This window comes from Lepidochelys olivacea (genome assembly GCF_965140295.1).
Source record: "Lepidochelys olivacea isolate rLepOli2 genome assembly, chromosome: 22".
Taxonomy (NCBI): domain Eukaryota; kingdom Metazoa; phylum Chordata; order Testudines; family Cheloniidae; genus Lepidochelys; species Lepidochelys olivacea.
The window spans coordinates 3967727-3988590 of NC_140432.1; the positions used below are offsets into that span (position 1 = coordinate 3967727).

General features: G+C 47.3%; 1 protein-coding gene across 7 annotated transcripts in view; it reads right to left on the reverse strand.

The window, feature by feature from the left end:
• Nucleotides 1-20864, reverse strand: part of PKNOX2 (PBX/knotted 1 homeobox 2) — a 689215-nt gene that overhangs the window by 591191 nt on the left and 77160 nt on the right. For all 7 annotated transcript variants that reach the window (XM_084611724.1, XM_084611727.1, XM_084611723.1 and 4 more), the window contains exon 2: nucleotides 10142-10214. The gene's annotated coding sequence lies outside the window, so the exon portion shown is untranslated. The remainder of the gene's footprint in view (nucleotides 1-10141; nucleotides 10215-20864) is intronic.

Below are 20864 nucleotides of genomic sequence, written 5' to 3' on the forward strand. Positions count from 1 at the left end.
AACCCTGATATTCTATGATTCTATGATTCTATATTTAAATTGCAAAGAGCCCCGCTTCTCTGCGATGTGATCGGAAGGACCCGTCTCACAGCACGTATTCAACCCATCAGTATACTCATTCCTCAGCCATAAAAGGCAAATCTTGTTGTGGTACTCTGTACCTCAAAGCATCACCCTAGAATCCCCATATTCCCCCTCATCATATAATTATGGCATATTTCATACAAAGCTTGCCATGTAAGATATCATATGAAAAGTCATGATCTGTGAAACCCATTGTTCTGTCCAAACGTGTATATTGTTAGTGTGTATGGAGTTATGAGATTTTGCTCTATGATTGCTACTGAAATATGTTGCAATTTGCGGAGTCTCCACTGCTAATTCTCCAGTGACAACAAAGGAGGTAACCCACTCCCAGAAGGGTGTTAAATGACCATGGATCAGCAAGGGTGTTGTAATCAAAAGATTTACAGTGCTGTAAGAGGACTGCACAAGCATCACACAGTAGGGCACTGCTCAACTCTGTGATTCAGCAAACCCCACCAGGACATGTCTGGGCTGGTGTTTTCCAGGCACAAGGACTGAGGGTATAATGTAAGGGACAGTGGCATCATGCTTTGGCCTTTCTCCTCTCCCACCTACACTGGCAACAACAAGAGCACTAGGAAGACAAAGACTTCAACTTATATCTTGTGGCAATGAATTCCATGAGTTAATTGTGGATTATGTAAAAAATATTTCCTTTTATTCGTTTTAAATAAAACTTGGACAGTTTTGCTGGGAGACAGTGTTTGTTTATTTCTCTGGTATCTTCCAAAATGTAAAACAGCATTACCAAATCTAACAGTTTTCAATTCAATATTTGTATTAATCTTGTTTATATTGAGGCTGCTGCAGCTCTCAAATATGACCCAAGAAGACAAAGATGTCTCAACCACCAGGCAAGCCATTTAGGAGTTGATTGTTTAAAATCATCCACCAGTGGCACACTCGGAGAATCTGTGTTAAAATACTGGCAGTGATCCACCATGCAATGGGCAGGTGGCCACATTCTGCACCAGCATCATGCAGCCCCATGTACAACCCATTGCAGTAAGCTAGTTTCAATGTGACAAAGGCCTAGAGGAAGGCAGGGAGTTCCCCAAACCTGAAAGGAATGGTCACTCTTCCAGCCAGATGCAACTCCCCACCCCACACCTCTTTTTGGAGACAGAAGCTGGTTAATCTTAGAAAGGCAGTCCAGGGCCTAACAAAACCTTAGCTTGTGAGCCCAAGTCACTAGTGACAGACATCCACTCTCCACCGTGCATGCAGATAGCATGCTTGCCAACTCTTCCATTTCTTTCCTTCAGTCTTGCCTGCACTGGGCTTCAAACATCTCATCCCTGTTCACAGCCCTGGTTCAGGCACACATTGCAACCAGGTCTGAAGTGATGGAGATTCAGAGCCAGGTGTCATCAAATGCAGAGTACAGCACAGGTCAGATTTCCTCACTGACTCTCCTAATGGTCTCATATCCATGTTGAGCAGGAGTGTGGCCAAACCTGAACCCCTGCAGTAAACCTCATGAGAAAGCTCTTGGGGCATAAGAAGAAATTGCCTTGGGATTTGCCAACTAGGAACAAATGGAATCTTTCAAGACCAACTCCACCCACTGCCATTGGTGTCAGCAGACAAGAGACTAAAATCTCATGGCCAACGGTGTAAAAGGCAAACGACAGATCTAATAAGAGGAGCTCGGACACTGTCTCCTCATCCTTTGTTAGCAGAAGGTCATCAACCAGTCCAGTTTGAACCCCACGCCCAGGACTAAAACCAGACTGAGCTGGGTCCCAGAAATCAGGTCACTCCAGCAATTGCTAGAGTTGACCCACTACCATCCTGTCAATGGGGTTTTCTAAAAATGGGAGTACATGTACAGACTGACAGCTCGGGAGCTCATCAGCCTCCAGCAATGGTTTCTTTAGCTGAGGCGGTACAAGTTTCCTGAATTACTGGGCTGCCTGCTCAGGGGCTGGGAGCCAGGAAGGACACGGATCCAAATCACAGGCTTCAGCCTCAGCACCCCTACCACTTGCAGAAGCTCAGTGAGTGAGACTGGCCGAACCTCAAGGAGAGAAGAACTAGCATTTGTCCGCTCCGGTCATTACTCTCTCTGCCCAGAAGCAGCCACCTGAATCCAGATATGAAAAACTTTATCTGCAACATAAATTCTTCACAAGGAAACTCAGCTGCATAGCCGCTAGGAGGCAGCATGAAGGTACCACCCTGCCACTGGCTCTGAACATATCTGCTGTGCCTCACTTCGTGGATGCTCTGGTTGTACCTCCCAGACCCTGCACATACACCTTCAAAAATTCTGTGCCGCCAACAGTGGGTTTCAGTTCAAGACCCACCCACTGGAGCCCTCTTGCTTCAGCTACAGCAGGCTGCTTGCAACCTATGCTGCACTGTGTGGGCAACACTGGCAGGGAGGGCATTCAGGTGCCACCAGTGCACAACAGTTCCCCCCAGACTCCAACACAATGCTATGTGGCTGAACGAAACCTTTCTCAGACCCATCTGGAATCCTGGAGGCTTTATCTAGGGTAGCCTGTCAGGACAGCTGCCTGCAGCATGGGAGCATCCCAACTCAAATCACAGGAGATGGTGACCTGACCCAGATAAGGGGAATGTTGTCACTACCCACATTTTTACCCCACTCCCAGTGGTTACTCAGGTGTGTGCTTTGATTTTCTCACTTGAATCTCAGTAGAGGGGTTAAGGAAACAGCCTATTTATTATACATGTAGGCAATGATGACAAATTGCTTCATTCTGTAACATGACAGTCTGCTGATCCTCCATCATTCAGCCCCATCCTTGTATCAAAGCATATAGGGACAGGACCATGGCAGGTGAGCTCCTGCATCTTAGGAAAGCTGCCAGACTGAAATTCAGCAGGTGGATCAGTAATAAAATACCAGCCACACAGGCCACCTGTCTTCTCCTTCAGGATTTAGTCCTCAAAGTCCTCCCAGGACAATGTCTCCACCCAGCATACCATTGAAACTGCTCTAAAACCTAAGCCCTGCAGTGACTGGAGTGTGGAGGTTACCGCACCAAACAGCTCCCCTTCTGTCTCTGGTGTTTCCTGCAGCCCCCCAGCCCTCATTCCCTCCTCTGAGCATCTGCGCAAAGAGACAGAGGAAGCCAAGCTAGAGTATAACCTCCTAAAAACCAGTGGCCACCCTCTCACTATACTGCCTCATTTCAACTTTTGGCTTTAGGGGATTTTTGAAGCTCTCAGGACTGAATCCAAAATCTCAGAAACTTCAAGGATACCTCAGCCAAGTCTACGTTCTTCACAACCATTTAGATTGGAGACAAGCCTTACTACCTGCCATTGTAGACAGGCATGGCTCTCACACAGACCTTCCCAGACACCAGAAGGTGAGCTGCCTCACTAGCCATTCCCTCCCAGGTGCACGGTGACCTGGGGCTCCAGGCTCAGGCACACACGGCCACTGGTGTGAGAAGAATGAGAAGTGGGTGGAAGGCTCACCTGTGCAATCACCTTCTTCCTGAACAGTGCAGAAGCAAGGGTCACATTTTCTCCGTTAACTCGGGGCCCTGCAGGAGCTTCCTTACTCCCTGCAGCAGAAGCGCTGACTTTCTCGACCCCCGGCTCTGCCCCAGATCCCCTCCCACTCCACCCCTTCCCCCAAGGCCCCACCCCGCCTCTTCCCACCTCCACTCAGCCCACACTCCACCCCTGCCCCACCTCTTTCCATCCCCTTCTGCACCCTCCCCTGAGCATGCCCCACCCTTGCTCCTCCCTAAAGCCACCTGGATGCCACAGAATAGCTGATCGCAGCAGGCGGGAGGAACTGGGAGGGGAAGGTGCTGATCAGTGGGGATGTCGGTGGGTACTCAGAACCCACCATGTTTTTCCTATGGGTGCTCCAGCCCCAGAGCACCCATGGAGTCAGCACCTATGCCCTACAGCACCTGGCTGGGTAAGAGGGGAGCCTTGTCCCTGCCATTTCCACAAGGCTCCTGGCAGCTGTGACCAGGCAGGCTTGTCTTCCAGCTGCACCAGGCCAGAAGATTGTGAATGTGACTTTCAAACGCAGGGGCTTTGTTAGTTGATTTGCCTTTATCACCTCAAGGCTGGGCCCTGTAATGTGTTCTTGCCATACTACACCTTGAGCCTAGCCAAAACTCAAGCTGATGCAGAATGTGCAGGCTGCTTGTGTCATAAATATAAAGGGAAGGGTAAACACCTTTAAATCCCTCCTGGCCAGAGGAAAAATCCTTTCACCTGTAAAGGGTTAAGAAGCTACGATAACCTCACTGGCACCTGACCAAAATGACCAATGAGGAGACAAGATACTTTCAAAACGGGGGGGGGAACAAAGGCTCTCTCTGTCTGTGTGTTGTTTTTTGCAGGGAACAGAAAAGGAATGGAGTCTTAGAACTTAGTAAGTAATCTAGTTAGATATGCGTTAGATTCTGTTTTGTTTAAATGGCTGATAAAATAAGCTGTGCTGAATGGAATGGATATTCCTGTTTTTGTGTCTTTTTGTAACTTAAGGTTTTGCCTAAAGGGATTCTCTCTGTTTTGAATCTGATTACCCTGTAAGGTATTTACCGTCCGGATTTTACAGAGGTGATTCTTTTACTTTTTCTTCCATTAAAATTCTTCTTTTAAGAACCTGATTGCTTTTTCATTGTTCTTAAGATCCAAGGGTTTGGGTCTGTGTTTACCGATGCAAACTGGTGAGGATTTTTATCACGCCTTCCCCTGGAAAGGAGGTGTAGGGTTTGGGAGGATTTGGGGGGAAAGACTTTTCCAAACGGGCTCTTTCCCAGTTATATATCTGTTAGACGTTTGGTGGTGGCAACGATAAAGTCCAAGGGCAAAAGGTAAAATAGTTTGTACCTTGGGGAAGTTTTAACCTAAGCTGGTAAAAATAAACTTAGGGGGTTTTCATGCAGGTCCCCACATCTGTACCCTAGAGTTCAGAGTGGGGAAGGAACCTTGACAGCTTGTAACATGGTGCCTCAGGATAGCAGCATGATGCCAGCACTCCATAAGCAGTCTGTCTGTGGCTTTCTGGGTGGAGCTCCAGGTGTTGTCTTTGACAAAGCCCTAATCAGCCCTAATCAGCTTGGTACCCACCTTCTTGAAAGACCACGGCCATGGCTGCAGTCAGGTGCCCCTCAGTTCAGAAGAGGGGGGCTGATTTCCTGTGGAATGCTTCTCACATACCCAGAGCTGGCTGACCTTCTGGGTGCGTCACTACACCCATGGGGCTGAGTGGCCATTGCAGGAGTGCAAAGGCAGCAGAGGGAGGCATTTTTCTTAGGGGAAAGCTGCAATGGGGGGTTGGGCATATAGAATCATAGAATATTAGGGTCAGAAGAGACCTCAGGAGGTCATCTAGTCCAACCCCCTGTTCAAAGCAGGACCAACCCCAACTAAATCATCCCAGCCAGGACTTTGTCAAGCCGGGCCTTGAAAATCTCTAAGGATGGAAATTCCACCCACCTCCCTAGGTAACTCATTCCAGTGCTTCACCACCCTTCTAGTGAAAAAGTTTTTCCTAATATCCAACCTAGACCTCCCCCACTGCAACTTGAAACCACTGCTCCTTGTTTGGTCATCTGCCACCTCTGAGAATGGCCAAGCTCCATCCTCTTTGGAACCCCCCCTTCAGGTAGTTGAAGGCTGTTACCAAATATCTTCTCACTCTTCTCTTCTGCATTCGAAATAACTCTAATTCCCTCGGCATCTCCTCGTAAGTCATGTGCCCCAGCCCCCTAATCATTTTCGTTTCCCTCCGCTGGACTCTCTCCAATTTGTCCACATCCCTTCTGTAGTGGGGGGACCAAAACTGGATGCAATACTCCAGGTGTGGCCTCACCAGTGCCAAATAGAGGGGAATAATCACTTCCCTCGACCTGCTGGCAGTGCTCCTACTAATACAGCCCAATATGCCGTTTTGGCAACAAGGGCACACTGCTGACTCATATCCAGCTTCTCGTCCACTGTAATCCCAAGGTCCTTTTCTGTAGAACTGTTGCTTAGCCAGTCGGTCCCTAGTCTGTAGCGGTGCATGGGATTCTTCCTTCCCAAGTGCAGGACTCTGCACTTGTCCTTGTTGAACCTTATCAGATTTCTTTTGGCCCAGTCCTCCAATTTGCCTAGGTCACTCTGTATCCTAACCCTACCCTCCAGCGTGACTACCTCTCCCCCGAGTTTAGTGTCATCTGCGAACTTGATGAGGGTGCAATTAATCCCGTCATCCAGATCATTAATGAAGATGTTGAACAAAACCGGCCCAGGACCGACCCCTGGCTGGGGACGGCTGAGATGCGGGGGGCAGGCAGTTATGCTACAGCTTTAGACAATGCATATTGTAGCTCCTATTACTGTGTTTTCAAGTGTCCCTCCAGGGTGCCCAGAGCTTTGGTGCTGGGCTTCCTCTACACTGAAATCGAAATTGCAGCACACCTACTGCTCCTGTGCAGGAGAGTAAGGGAGGGCAAGGCAACCCTTTACTCTGCAGCACCAGCTACCCGCATGGTGGGGAAGGAGAACAGCCTTCACAGGGATACTATTCCCTGTCTCTCCCTGCTTCCCCGTGCCACGAGCAAACCAGCTGCCCCAGACCCAGGGTCTTCACAAACCACCTTCCCTGGAGCAGGGGGACCCGGGCAGCAGATTGTGACTCTCCAAGCTGTGCTCCAGGGGTGCTGTGACAACATGCTGCCCCTGCCTTGGGGCTTGTGGCAAAGCCAAAATTCAGTCCTAAACAAATAGATCAACTACTGATGTAAATTACAGAGAATTTGCCAACGCTCCAGTTTGCACATAATCCCCACAATTCCCATGTTTCTCAAAATTAGACAAACAACCTCCCCCTGAAAGGAGAAATAAATCAGTGGTGAAGAAAGACACATAAAACAAGTGCCCCATCAGATCAGTTGTTGCTAAGCAATATATTCCCAGTCTCCAAGAAAGAGAGAGGTCACTGCTCAGCAATAAACTAAGCCTAGAGGACATAAACTCTTGGGCAACGCAGAGACACTTTATAACAGAGAAACATTTTATAACCAAGCGACTCCTTCCTCTTCTGTCTGATGGGCTAATGAAGATGGATGTGTAGGATGCGATGTTGGCACCCAGCTACAGTCTCAGGTCACCCCAATACCTACAGTGCCTCTTGGAGAACATCCATAGTAATTCCCAGACTCCCTGTGGGAAAGATGCAGAAAGCTCCTGAAGTCAAAGTGATCACCACATCAACAAATTGTATTATAGAACAAACACACAGCATGAGCGGGATCCCTGGAAGCCCGGGCTTTCTTCATGACCAGAACTCACACGAGAGTGCACCATAATTTGGGTGCACTATAATTACTCTGCTGCATCATCCTCCAGCATTCATGAGCAGAAGGCACTGTCTGTGCAAGACCTCCCTCCCCCATCCACATGTAATGGGGAGAGAGATTAGCAGCCAATGCCCAGTTTGAACATAATCTCCACAATTCCCTTATTTCTCAGAATCAGACAAACAACGTCCCTTACTCCTCCCCTTCTCTAAAACCTTGCAGAAGGCTTCTGTGGCTTCAATAATCCACACAGATGCTTCCTTCACTAGTCCTGCAGAGACTCTCCCAGAAAGATAACAGCCTCAGGTCACTCTCTGCACTTAACTGGATTTCCAGGGTAGCATCGCGCTCTGGAAACCCCATCAATGGAGAGCAGAGAAGGCAGAGTTAGACATAAAGCCAGCCTGGAAGCATGAGGTCTCTAAATGGCTGGGCCTGGCCGCAAGCTAACCCCCAGGGAACCTAAACTAGAGCAAGCACCAGCAAACATGCTCTAGGGAACCATCTCACGGTGACTCCTGGGGACTTGTTCCTGCACCAATATCTAATATCAAGAAGTATCCCTAAAAGTTCTTGGCTATAATGGCTAGTCTGCTCCTTCGGAGGTCCCCAAATAACTGAGGTACTTTACTGCAGAGACGCTGCCATAAACAGCAATGGGTGTCTTTTGCTTAGAACGTGCAGTGGGATACTATAGGACAAAGACAGCTACCTGCTTGGTCTTTTATACAGCTGTTCATTCAGAACAAGCACAAGTTCACGGTCTGGAAGACTATGTCCAGGAGCGAGCTGTATAGCGCAGAGAATAAACAATGACTCCTAATCTTAGTTACACATTCCCAGTGCCTGGTGTTCCCTCCCACTCTGACAAGTGCGTGAGCAAAGCAACACACAGGATTGCCATTGCTAATTGACATGAGCCAGGCACATACACAAAGGACCTGGGAAGGGGAAAACCCTACAAATGATTCCAAAGATTCAGGCCCCAAGGAATTCTGTTTTAAGCTTACAAGTTCTGTCAATCATAATACTGTGCCAGACTTTGTCATTACCAGTCGCCACAGTGAGAGAAAAGAGAGGCCTCGAATGAAGCACTGATATTTTATCAAAGACCTAGAGGTGAATTATGACAGACCACGGGATGGGAGCAGAAATGAAGCATCAAGCAATCACCTGTACCAATCCACATAATATACCCTAGAAGTCGCCACTAGGATATTTTAACACTTCAGCAAAGAAGAGTTGCACATCAAGATGGCTAGCTACAGAGGAGAACACAAAGGTCTAAGAATACAGGAATGTACATGGGAATGGAGGAACATATAAGAAACATAATCATTCCATTGGCTGCTGTTCTAGAACGACCAAAGAATAACATGGTAACAGCTCATCTCTGAATTCTTCACACAATCATGACTTTCTCCAGGGCGTTTGTGCATATCACACCATTAGTATTATGACTGATTTTAGGCAGATGTGCAGAAGTTTCAGTTTCTTATTTTTCTGTTGAGCTGGATACTCAAGAAATCATGCATATGTACCACACGGACAAATGGACAGACAGATGTGACTGCCAAAATGAGATGCCCTGCAAGTTACAACCTTCAATCACTAACTCTGCCAGCACTGAAATCAGCAAGCCATAGGGTGGCAGGGCTCAGTATGCTTCTTGCTCAGCCATCTGCATGATGTTATATGATATCAGGCTAGCCATTCTTATGATTTATTCAAATGCTCATTACAGTCAATCTATTTTTACACAGAGGTGATGATATTCGCTGATAACGGTTAATCATTTATAATTCCATGGACTAGTGAGATGCCAATGTACTATTAAAGGGAATTCCACCAGGCGCCTTCAGAGATGCAGCAAATTGCCAAAAACTGAGTTTTGAATATACCTTGGGAGGATTTAAAACTCCACATAAGGAAGTCAATCTTGGCTGACGCCCACTGAACAAACTCAGCCATCTACACTCATCCCATCATGGGAGAGAACGAACGCTCAACTAGCCCTTGCAGCAGGAGAGACAAGGGCTACAAGAAATCTGCCTCTTTACTGTTTTACCAACCTCCTCTCCCCTCCATCAGTCACCCATCTCTTCTGCAACACGGGGAGCAGCCCCTGCCAAGGCAAGTTCCCCATGCCAAGGAATGCCACACGGATGGGTAGGCTTTTATAAGACTGTTTCTTGAGATTCTGACCTCTGGCTGTCAGGGGTGTTTACCTGGGAGCAGGAGTGGCCAGGAGATGTAACTTTTTCTGTAACCACATGGGCGGTTGTATATAAACAGTGCAACAAGCAGACAAGTAAATTATCCACAGGATGTAGCCTAGTCCCTTCACATACACACAAATGGAGGAACAGGTCAGGCCAGAACCTCTGTTTAGTGAAAATGGCAAGGCCTGGCCCTTCACCTCCACACAGAGAGGAAATCTTTATGCTACAAGTGTCAGGTTCAGACGAGTCAAACTTGTGCCAACCATGTACTGCAGTAGAGCTAATTACACACATAGTATATGAAGTCTACCTTAAAGCACAATCAATAAAGACTAATTAAATAGAATGTCATATTACAGGGCTCCTTTGTCACATTCCAACTAATCTAATTAGAATTTCACTGTATTTTAAATCCTGACTAGTTCATTGTTAGATGTTTCATTACACAGTGCAGTGCAGCCAAATATCAAATTTCTGGCCTGATCTTTAACCCATAACCTCAATGAAAGACAGGAGAAAATGCCAATCAAAGTTACTTACAGTTCAAGGACTCTTTCAGTGGATCAGCGTGAAGGCCAGAGGAGCCTCAGGATCCAATCCTCGACGGTACCTGCTGATATTTTAAAAACGGCTTTTATTAGAGAGGAAATTACTAGAATGAGAGCAGATGTCAGAGCAAAAATTAACACTCTGGGATGGATCTGTGAGGTGGGATAAGCTCAACATGGAGCTCAGTTCCTAGGCTCAAAGTATGCACGTGTTGTATTGTAAATCAGCTGACCAGGATGCAGGGGCTACAGGGAGCAAACTGCCACACACATCCCAACCACGCCTTCTGCAGGGAGCAAGCTGCACCCCCAACACACTCTTCTGGGTAGCTCTATAATTGTGCCCTTAAAGTAGAAATGGGTGAAAGTAAGAATTTCTTAATTAAATTAGGGCAATGTTGCTGTCCTGACAATTTCTGTGCATTTTGGAGGCGAAACACACCCTGTGTTAAAAGAATATTATTCAAGTTGCAAAATCAAAAACTCAAAAGTTAGGAAACACAAGAACTAAGGTTGCCCAGACAACGCTAATTTGCCTGCCTCCTGTATATGTATTCATTACATTAGTTACATGATCACATACTAGTCCTTCCACAGGACTCCTCATTCAGTGCAGAGGCCTATTTGGTCCCCATGTGCATGAGGGATCCCTGAAAGGGATCTTCAGATGGGAATGACCAGGAAAAACCACAGGGATCAACAGATTACAGAGGACAACAAATGAAAGAACAGAACAGGAGTGAGGTCATAGGTTTACAATCAGGATTCCAGAAGCGGACACCAAGCAGAGAACCCCAGACATCACCTGCTCCTTAATTTGTGCAACTCCATAAAGAGCACATTGCTGGGTCTAATCTGGAGATGCCAAAAGCTTGGATCATTGGAGCGAGGCCCTCACACCCTTCCTGACAAGGGCAAATGAAAGACACTGCTGGTCCCCACTGCTACCTGAGCAACTAGGAACAACTGAGGACCCAACATTACTTCCACAATTGCAAACCCCTATAACAAGGGGTGGGCAACATGTCAGCCGAGGAGATGCCCCTAATCTCCACCATTTCTTACACTTTCTTCCCCCAATCATCGTGCGTTCTCTTGGTCTTCGCCGGCTCAAACCTCAGCCGTGTAGCCCTCCTACAACCCCCAGAAGCTCAACCACCTGGTTAGGTCAGAGAGAAGAGACATAGTGCTAAGCATCACCAGCAGGTTTCGCTCTTCCTCCAGAGCCAGCTGGCGGGACTCCTGGAGTACGAGGCTAGCTCTCTTTATGCATAGGGAAACCATTCCCAACAACAGTCTTTTAAAACTCTCCAAACCCTTCCAGAGTAGCTGTGGGTAATGCAAGGTGTGCTCTGCAAAGAATTCTGCTGGGGCTGGGTGGGACAAAGGTTTCCTTGGGGGTATTTGTGATGCTTTGCAAATAGAATAAAAGGAAACACTATCCAACTGAATTTATCTGCCACCTTGAGGCACAATTCAGGATGAAGAGAGGCTATGAAGCACAGAGGTAGTTCATCAGCTAATCATCCTCAGAAATTAGCCACTGAAATGTAAGTATCTATTCGACATTGGTGTCCAGTTTTGAGCCCCGCACTACAAGAAGGATGTGGATAAATTGGAGAGAGTCCAGCGAAGGGCAACAAAAATGATTAGGGGACTGGAACACATGACTTATGAGGAGAGGCTGAGGGAACTGGGATTGTTTAGTCTGCAGAAGAGAAGAATGAGGGGGGATTTGATAGCTGCTTTCAACTACCTGAGAGGTGGTTCCAGAGAGGATGGTTCTAGACTATTCTCAGTGGTAGAAGAGGACAGGACAAGGAGTAATGGTCTCAAGTTGCAGTGGGGGAGGTTTAGGTTGGATATTAGGAAAAACTTTTTCACTAAGAGGGTGGTGAAACACTGGAATGCGTTACCTAGGGAGGTGGTAGAATCTCCTTCCTTAGAAGTTTTTAAGGTCAGGCTTGACAAAGCCCTGGCTGGGATGATTTAATTGGGGATTGGTCCTGCTTTGAGCAGGGGGTTGGACTAGATGACCTCCTGAGGTCCCTTCCAACCCTGATATTCTATGATTCTATCTTCTTGATGGAGGAAGCCTGTACACATGTTGGGTTGCCAGCATTCTAACTGCACAAAACTAAACACCCTTGCCCCACCGCTTCCTTGAGGTCATGCCCCTTCTCTGAGGCTCTGCCTCTACTCACTCCAGCCCCACTCCCTCTGGCACTCACTCTCCCCCACCTTCACTCACTTTGACTGGGCTGGGGCAGTGGGTTGGGGTGCAGAAAGGGAGGGGCTTCAGGGCTGGGGTACAGGGTTGGGGTGTGAGAGGGGGTGCAGGCTCTGTGAGGGAATCATAGAATCATAGAATATCAGGGTTGGAAGGGACCCCAGAAGGTCATCTAGTCCAACCCCCTGCTCAAAGCAGGACCAATTCCCAGTTAAATCATCCCAGCCAGGGCTTTGTCAAGCCTGACCTTAAAAACCTCTAAGGAAGGAGATTCTACCACCTCCCGAGGTAGTAGAGGGAGTTTGGGTTTGGGGGGGGTTCTGACCTGGGGCAGGGGGTTTGGGGTGCAGGGTCTGGGAGGGAGTTAGGGTGAGGGAGGAGGTTCCAACCTGGGGCAGGAGGTTCGGGGTGTGGGCTCCAGCCGGGCAGTGCTTACCTCAGGCGGCTCCCGGTCGGTGGCGCGGCGGGGCTAAGGCAGGCTCTCTGCCTGCCCTGGCGCTATGCAGCTCCCAGAAGCAGCTGGCGTGTCCGGCCCCTAGGCGGCGACACAGCCAGGCGGCTCTGCTTGGTGCATGCTGCCCATGCACGCAGGCGCCGCCCCCACAGCTCCCATTGGCTGGTTTCCCAGCCAATGGGAGCTGCCGAGCTGGCACTGGGGGCAGCATGCAGGGCTTCCCTGATTACCCTTACGCCTAAGGGCCGGACATGCTGGCCACTTTCTGGGAGCTGCATGGAGCCAGGGCAGGCAGGAAGCCTGCCTTAGCCCTGCTGTACAGTCAACCGGACTTTTAACAGCTGGTTGAAAACCGGACACTTGGCAACTCTATACACATAGCACAAGAGACACCAAACAGAAGAGACACATGGCTCCTTTCCCTTTAACCTCTGAGCATTGGACCAATTAAACAGGAAGAAATGAGGGAACAATATCCTTTTGTAATTTCTTCCTGTTGTCCCAAACTCCCTTTGGAAGCTACTGGTAGATTGGCACTGCTGTGATCGATGCAGCCATGTCAATTTAGGGGGCCGCTAAATCGACCGCAGAGTGCACTCCCGGCGACTCCTATACTCCACCTCCCCAAAAACAGTAAGGGAAGCTGGCGAGAGAGCGTCTACAGTCGACCCAGCATGGTAAGTTGACCTAAGATACATCGACATTATTCGCGTAACTGGAGCAGCGTAACTTAGGTCGACTTATCACGGTAGCGTAGACCAGCCTCTGTCCCAACTGGCTAAGTGGAGCCTTCTCTTTGCTGTTTGTGCTGCACATGAGAGATGACAGTCACTCCTTAACATCGCTGCTAAATCACATTGCAAAAATATCAGGGAGCTTCAGAACCACGTGAGGGAAGAATGTCCTTGGGACAGGAAGAACAAATCAATGAAGGTTTTTGCCCTTTTCTCTTTACAGGAGCACAGGCCTGTGGAGCTCCACAGGCCTATGCAATTCCCCAGGACTGACACAGCAGACTGAGTCATGTTCTCCTTTGTAGGAACACGTCGCTGGCTATTTCACGGACAGGACAGAGCCCACAAGCACCTCCGCCAGCTGCCACTGTTACCAGAGACGCAGCAGCTGAGGTCTCCAGAGAGCAGCTGCTTCCAGAGTCAGACAGCAGAGCTTTGTGCAAAGGGAACCCAGAAGGGGCCTTTCTTCTTACTCAGCTTTGCAAAAAATAATAAATAAAAATATGCCCTTACTAGAGCCTAGCAACATTCCGGAATAGAGACAGGGAGCTGACTCACATCCCCTTGTAGAGAGAGCCCACCTTTTATTCCCAGTGTTTCCCTTTGCAAACACGGAGAACTTCGCTAGTTTTCCCTAGTGCAGTGTCATTGGCTGATGGCAGGACTCCTGATTTGCTCCAGCATCTGTGATAGGAGAGTCAGGCTCAGAGTTTCAAATGCCAGAACACAATAGGAATAGAATAGCGCTTTAAACATAGAATTTAGTGTAACAAAGGGCCCTGCGGATTCCTTACTTACCCTCTCTGTGGCTAGGAGAAAGACACATGAAGGAGCATATAGCCACATCTTTCCATCTCTTTGCAGGTTGTACAAAATTATAACATTTGAATCAACTCTACATTCTAGCTGCAAATAGAGAGGCTTTCAGACAAAGGTAAATAATATGCAAGGCACAATGGGCTATTTCAAAGTCCCGTAACATGGGTGAATTGGCCAGTGTGAGGCTGTTCACATCAGCTCTAGACAAAGAAGCTGAATGAGGTCTCAGAAATAGAGATATATGGAGAGAGGGAAGGTGGCCAAACTGTACTCGTTGTCCCCTATTTAATAAGCCATTAGTGAAATGACCAGTTACTGGAAAGCACTCCATTATTTTCTAATTGACACATTTATTCATGGCACTTTTTCCCATAGAGGGATGCAAAATGACAAGGAAGCAGCACTACCTGAAAAGGGCCACAAGCCTTGCAAAGGGACCAGAAGTTTAGCTGCTCCCCAAGACCCATGTAAAAGGCAAGGATCCCCCAACTCCGGCTCCAACACACTATTCCGTACCTTTAGGGCAAGTAGGTCACTGTCATGAGACACTGAGTGTTCTTTCTCATTCTATATGCACGGTAACAGTGTGACCACCACACTGAGCAGAAGTCTTCACTGAGCTGCTAATAGTGACATTCAGGTCTGTGTAGTAATGCTTAATGTAGAACCCAGCAACGTGTATGAGTGGTTTGGATTATTCCTTCCCATTTGCATTACTTTGCTTTTGCCAACAACTCATTTCCTCTGTCTTCTGGCTGCCCATGCACCAAACTTCGGCCTTTACCCAGCAAGGCACACGCATAACTTTCAGCCCCTCTGGAGTTACAGACCTCAGTGGAATTACTCATGTGCATAAAGTCACACACATGCTTAAGTGCTTTGCTGGCGTAGGGCCTTGGTCAGGTCCCTTTCCAGCCTTTTCCATTGTTGACTAATCTAAATAATTTTGTGTCACCTGCAGATTTTACCAAGCTAAAAAATATTAAACCAAACTGGTGTGAGAGCAGCACCATAGGGCACCCATCTTTAACCTTGTATTATGTTGGAAATTGTCCATTTAGTCCTACTCTTTTTTCCCCTCAGATCCAGTTTCTAATCCATGGTTGTACTTTAGCTCTCATCCCATGATTAGTTACCTAATTTTAGTAGCTTCTTGGAGGGGCCATTGAAAGCAGACATAAATGACATTAAATGGTTCTCCTTTAGCCATTATTTTGTTGACATGCTCAATAATTCAACCAGATTAAAGCACAATTTTCCTTTACAAAGCCATGGTGCTTTATCATTATCATATCCTGTACACCTAGATGTTTTATAATTCTATTATGAATGATCATTTCAGCCCATTTTCCTGAGTCTGAAATAAGTCACGCTACTCTGTAATCCTCAGGACTTCCCCAAGTGTCTTTTCTGTACTCCACTTTCCATTCTCCTGTGCTCCAGTGTAATAGAGGATGTTAATAAGTGATTGCAAGTGGAATTTTCAAAAGCTCCTAAGTGAGTTAGGAGCACATGTCCCATTGACTTTCGATGGGATCTGTGCTTCTACCACACTAGATATTTTTGAAAATTCAACCTTGCACATTTTGTTGGCTGCTGAGAACCTTCAGCCTGGAATTCCCATAGAGCTCTTCACTGTCCCATCTGGTCCTGAGGACTTGATGCTCTTAAATTTATCATTTTCATCCAGCACCTATTCTTGTGACACCTCAGTCTCTGGCAGTGCCTCATCTTCATCACCGCAAAAGAGCAGGTCTGGTGAAGACCGATGCAAAGAAATCATTTAGCATCTCAGCTTTGTCACTATCTGCTTGATTGCTTCTTTTACCTCCAGACAGTCCAGGAACCGGAATTTCCTCCCCCCGGGTGCTCTGCTTCTGATCGTACATACAGAATGGCTTGTTTTTATTTGTCTCTTTGCTATTTAGATTCTGTCTTTATCCTGTTTACTTTCTTCTTACATTTTACCCACCATAATTCAGATTCCTTTCTATCAACTTAACTTGGGCTGGGTTTTCAGGAGATGAGGGTTTCAAGACTGGATGCCTTCTGTAAGATATGTTTTAGCCTAACACAAGCTATTGGGCTCAGTAGTGGGAAAACTAGAGGGAATTCTCTGCCCTGTGTTATACAGGAGGTCAGACAGGATAATCTAAGGATCCCTTCTGATGTTAAAATCATTGATGTTAGCAGTGTTAAAACCTATGAGATTTATAGATTATACAAGGGATGGAGCATGAAGGTGACACCTTAAATATGGATCCAACAGTCAACCCATGTCAATGTCACTTTAACATGAACATGTCATGATGTCTGTACACCCCATGCTGGTTCAGCAGCCAAAGGGTTAACAAATCACGTGCCTGCCCATTCAGTCAGCGCTGAGTGACAGTGTTTCTATTCTAAAGAATCCTGTTGCACTTGCTTGTAACATTTATCAGATTTTCACCTTTCGGGCTGTAGTTTTCTGAAGCTTCCAAAATTTTCTCTCCAGATGCAATTTTTCTTAAAAGTTTGGGCAAAAATGGCTCCCACTTTTGTCTCTCAAGAGTGTAAAATTATTAATAAATAATTCACCAAAAAACAATTTGCACACAGCTACTACATTGTCAACTGTTTGGGGTAGAAATCTGAAATTGGACAATGAAAATCTGTTTCGGTTTGTCTGCGTTATGAAGGTTTAACACACACACACACACACCATATTCTGCACACACATGACATTTTTAATGACAATGTTGGATTCATTGTCCCAACATTCAGTAGGCACTGGACATGCAGAGGAAAACCCTATGAGGAATTTTTGACCTCGGAAGCTGAATATGGAACCCAACAGAGCCCCTCACCATATCCCACGGCTCGTTTTACCTCGCTGAACTTGGCTGTTCTTTTGTGCATAAAGTTTTGCAGGGGTGGTGGGAGCAACTCCATTTTCCTGCTTGGTTTCCATTACTTCCAAAATTTAGGTTGCAAAGAGGGTTCCACTATAAGCCAATTTGCACCCTTACTCTAACAGGGAAAAGATTTACACCTTCAAAGTTTGTGAATACTCTTAGCAAAGAGGAGGATTTTTTTCCATAAACGTTAAGTAATCTAATCAAATGTTTTTGAAGGTAAAATTCATTAAATATAGTCATTTTCCCCCTTTGAAATAATTATCTATTTTCTCCAACTTCAGGGTGGGAAGGTTTATATCATTAAAACCTCTCTGTGTATGTGTCTGTCTGTCTGTCTGTCTGTGTGTCTGTCTCTCTGTCTGTGTGTGTATGCGTGCACATGTGCGACTGCAGAGAATCACTTGTGCAAAGGGAAATTTAAAACACGAGCTAAAATTAAATAAAAAGGAATTTATTCAAAAGTCCTTGTGTCTCCCTCTGGGTCACGGAAACTGATGCTGAATGTTTCCAGGGCCAGAATGTCCCTACTACAGGGGAGTCTTTCAACTTCCATGTTCTCAGCATTAAACTTTCCCTCCCCACATCCACCTTGTACATGAATTAACTCCTACAAGACTATTTCACCTCAGGGCAATGCACATGCTGCAGAGCCACCATCCTCCCTTTGCTCCATGCTGCCACTCTTTTCCCCAGAAAAAAGCAGATCCATGGTGCTGGGCATCCCAGCTGAACCGATCCACATGACACTTTGCAAATCCTCAAGGACAGTTATGGAACTTAGAAGCTCATTGGGCCCAGCCTGTTGCAGGGCTTCTAAGGTCAATATCGGCCCACCCCAGCTTTAAAGCACTGCCTGGACTAGAGGAGCTGGGAGTGGTGGAATCAGGACCTCATGTGGATGAAGTGACCTAGCTAACTCAGAGGGCAGACCCAGCACAATTCAGTCCACTGATTTTCTGATGCACAAGTGCTGAGGCCTTTTCATTGCAACCAGATGCAATATGGAAAACTTGCATTCAGGGCTAACCTAGGCCCTCATGAGCCAGGTTGGCAAGTGGAGGGGGAACATGTTCAGCTATTTGGGAAGGGCACAGCAGACTTCCTCACTATACTTAAAGTTCCAGTTGCAGGTACAGTTGCTGCTTGGAACAGCTGCCAATAGGCAGCATTTAGTCTACGAAATATCTAGGCTGCGAGACGCAACTGGACCCAAGACAGTATGTGTCAAATTTGAACGGAGTTCAGAACGGTGGAACAGCACTCCAGGTAGGAAAAATAGCTGCAAGCAAGTCCATTTGCCACTGACTGGAGTACTGTCATGGATGGATATAAGCTGTTCAGGAAGGACAGGCAGGGCAGAAAAGGTGGGGGAGTAGCACTGTATGTAAGGGAGCAGTATGACTGCTCAGAGCTCCGGTACGAAACTGCAGAAAAACCTGAGTGTCTCTGGATTAAGTTTAGAAGTGTGAGCAACAAGAGTGATGTCGTGGTGGGAGTCTGCTATACACCACCAGACCAGGGGGATGAGGTGGACGAGGCTTTCTTCCAGCAACTCGCAGAAGTTACTAGATCACAGGCCCTGGTTCTCATGGGAGACTTCAATCACCCTGATATCTGCTGGGAGAGCAATACAGCGGTGCACAGACAATCCAGGAAGTTTTTGGAAACTGTAGGGGACAATTTCCTGGTGCAAGTGCTGCAGGAACCAACTAGGGGCAGAGCTCTTCTTGACCTGCTGCTCACAAACCGGGAAGAATTAGTAGGGGAAGCAAAAGTGGATGGGAACCTGGGAGGCAGTGACCATGAAATGGTCAAGTTCAGGATCCTGACACAGGGAAGAAAGGAGAGCAGCAGAATACGGACCCTGGACTTCAGAAAAGCAGACTTTGACTCCCTCAGGGAACTGATAGGCAAGATCCCCTGGGAGAATAACATGAGGGGGAAAGGAGTCCAGGAGAGCTGGCTGTATTTTAAAGAATCCTTATTGAGGTTACAGGGACAAACCATCCCAATGTACAGAAAGAATAGTAAATATAGCAGGCGACCAGCTTGGCTTCCCAGTGAAATCCTTGCTGCTCTTAAATACAAAAAAGAAGCTTACAAGAAGTGGAAGATTGGACAAATGACCAGGGATGAGTACAAAAATATTGCTCGGGCCTGCATGAGTGAAATCAGGAAGGCCAAATCACACCTGGAGTTGCAGCTAGCAAGAGATGTTAAGAGTAACAGGAAGGGTTTCTTCAGGTATGTTAGCAACAAGAAGAAAGTCAAGGAAAGTGTGGGCCCCATATTGAATGAGGGAGGCAACCTAGTGACAGAGGATGTGGAAAAAGCTAATGTACTCAATGCTTTTTTTGCCTCTGTCTTCACGAACAAGGTCAGCTCCCAGACTACTGCACTGGGCAGCACAGCATGGGGAGGAGGTGACCAGCCTTCTGTAGAGAAAGAAGTGGTTCGGGACTATTTAGAAAAGCTGGACAAGCACAAGTCCATGGGGCCGGATGCGCTGCATCCGAGAGTGCTAAAGGAGTTGGCGGATGTGATTGCAGAGCCATTGGCCATTATCTTTGAAAACTCATGGCGATCGGGGGAAGTCCCAGATGACTGGAAAAAGGCTAATGTAGTGCCCATCTTTAAAAAAGGGAAGAAGGAGGATCCTGGGAACTACAGGCCAGTCAGCCTCACCTCAGTCCCTGGAAAAATCATGGAGCAGGTCCTCAAGGAATCAATTCTGAAGCACTTAGAGGAGAGGAAAGTGATCAGGAACAGTCAGCATGGATTCACCAAGGGAAAGTCATGCCTGTCTAATCTAATTGCCTTCTGTGATGAGATAACTGGCTCTGTGGATGAAGGGAAAGCGGTGGACGTGTTATTCCTCGACTTTAGCAAAGCTTTTGACACGGTCTCCCACAGTATTCTTGCCAGCAAGTTAAAGTATGGGCTGGATGAATGGACTATAAGGTGGATAGAAAGCTGGCTAGATTGTCGGGCTCAACGGGTAGTGATCAATGGCTCCATGTCTAGTTGGCAGCCAGTATCAAGTGGAGTGCCCCAGGGGTCGGTCCTGGGGCCAGTTTTGTTCAATATCTTCATAAATGATCTGGAGGATGGTGTGGATTGCACTCTCAGCAAATTTGCGGATGACACTAAACTGGGAGGAGTGGTAGATACGCTGGAGGGCAGGGATAGGATACAGAGGGCCCTAGACAAATTGGAGGATTGGGCCAAAAGAAATCTGATGAGGTTCAACAAGGACAAGTGCAGAGTCCTGCACTTAGGACGGAAGAATCCCATGCACCGCTACAGACTAGGGACCGAATGGCTCAGCAACAGGGCCGAAGGGTTCAAAGTGTGGGAGGGAGTGTGGGGCTGAGGCAGGGGGTTGTGGTGCGGGAGGGGTGAGGGCTCTGGCTGAGGGTGCGGGCTCTGGGGTGTGGCCAGAAATGAGGGGTTCAGGGTGCAGGAGGGGGCTCCAGGCTGTGGCAGGGGGTTGCAGTGTGGGTGCAGATTCTGGGAGGGAGTTTGGTTGTGGGAGGGGCCTAAGGGCAGGGGTGGGGCTGGGGATGAGGAGTTTGGGGTGC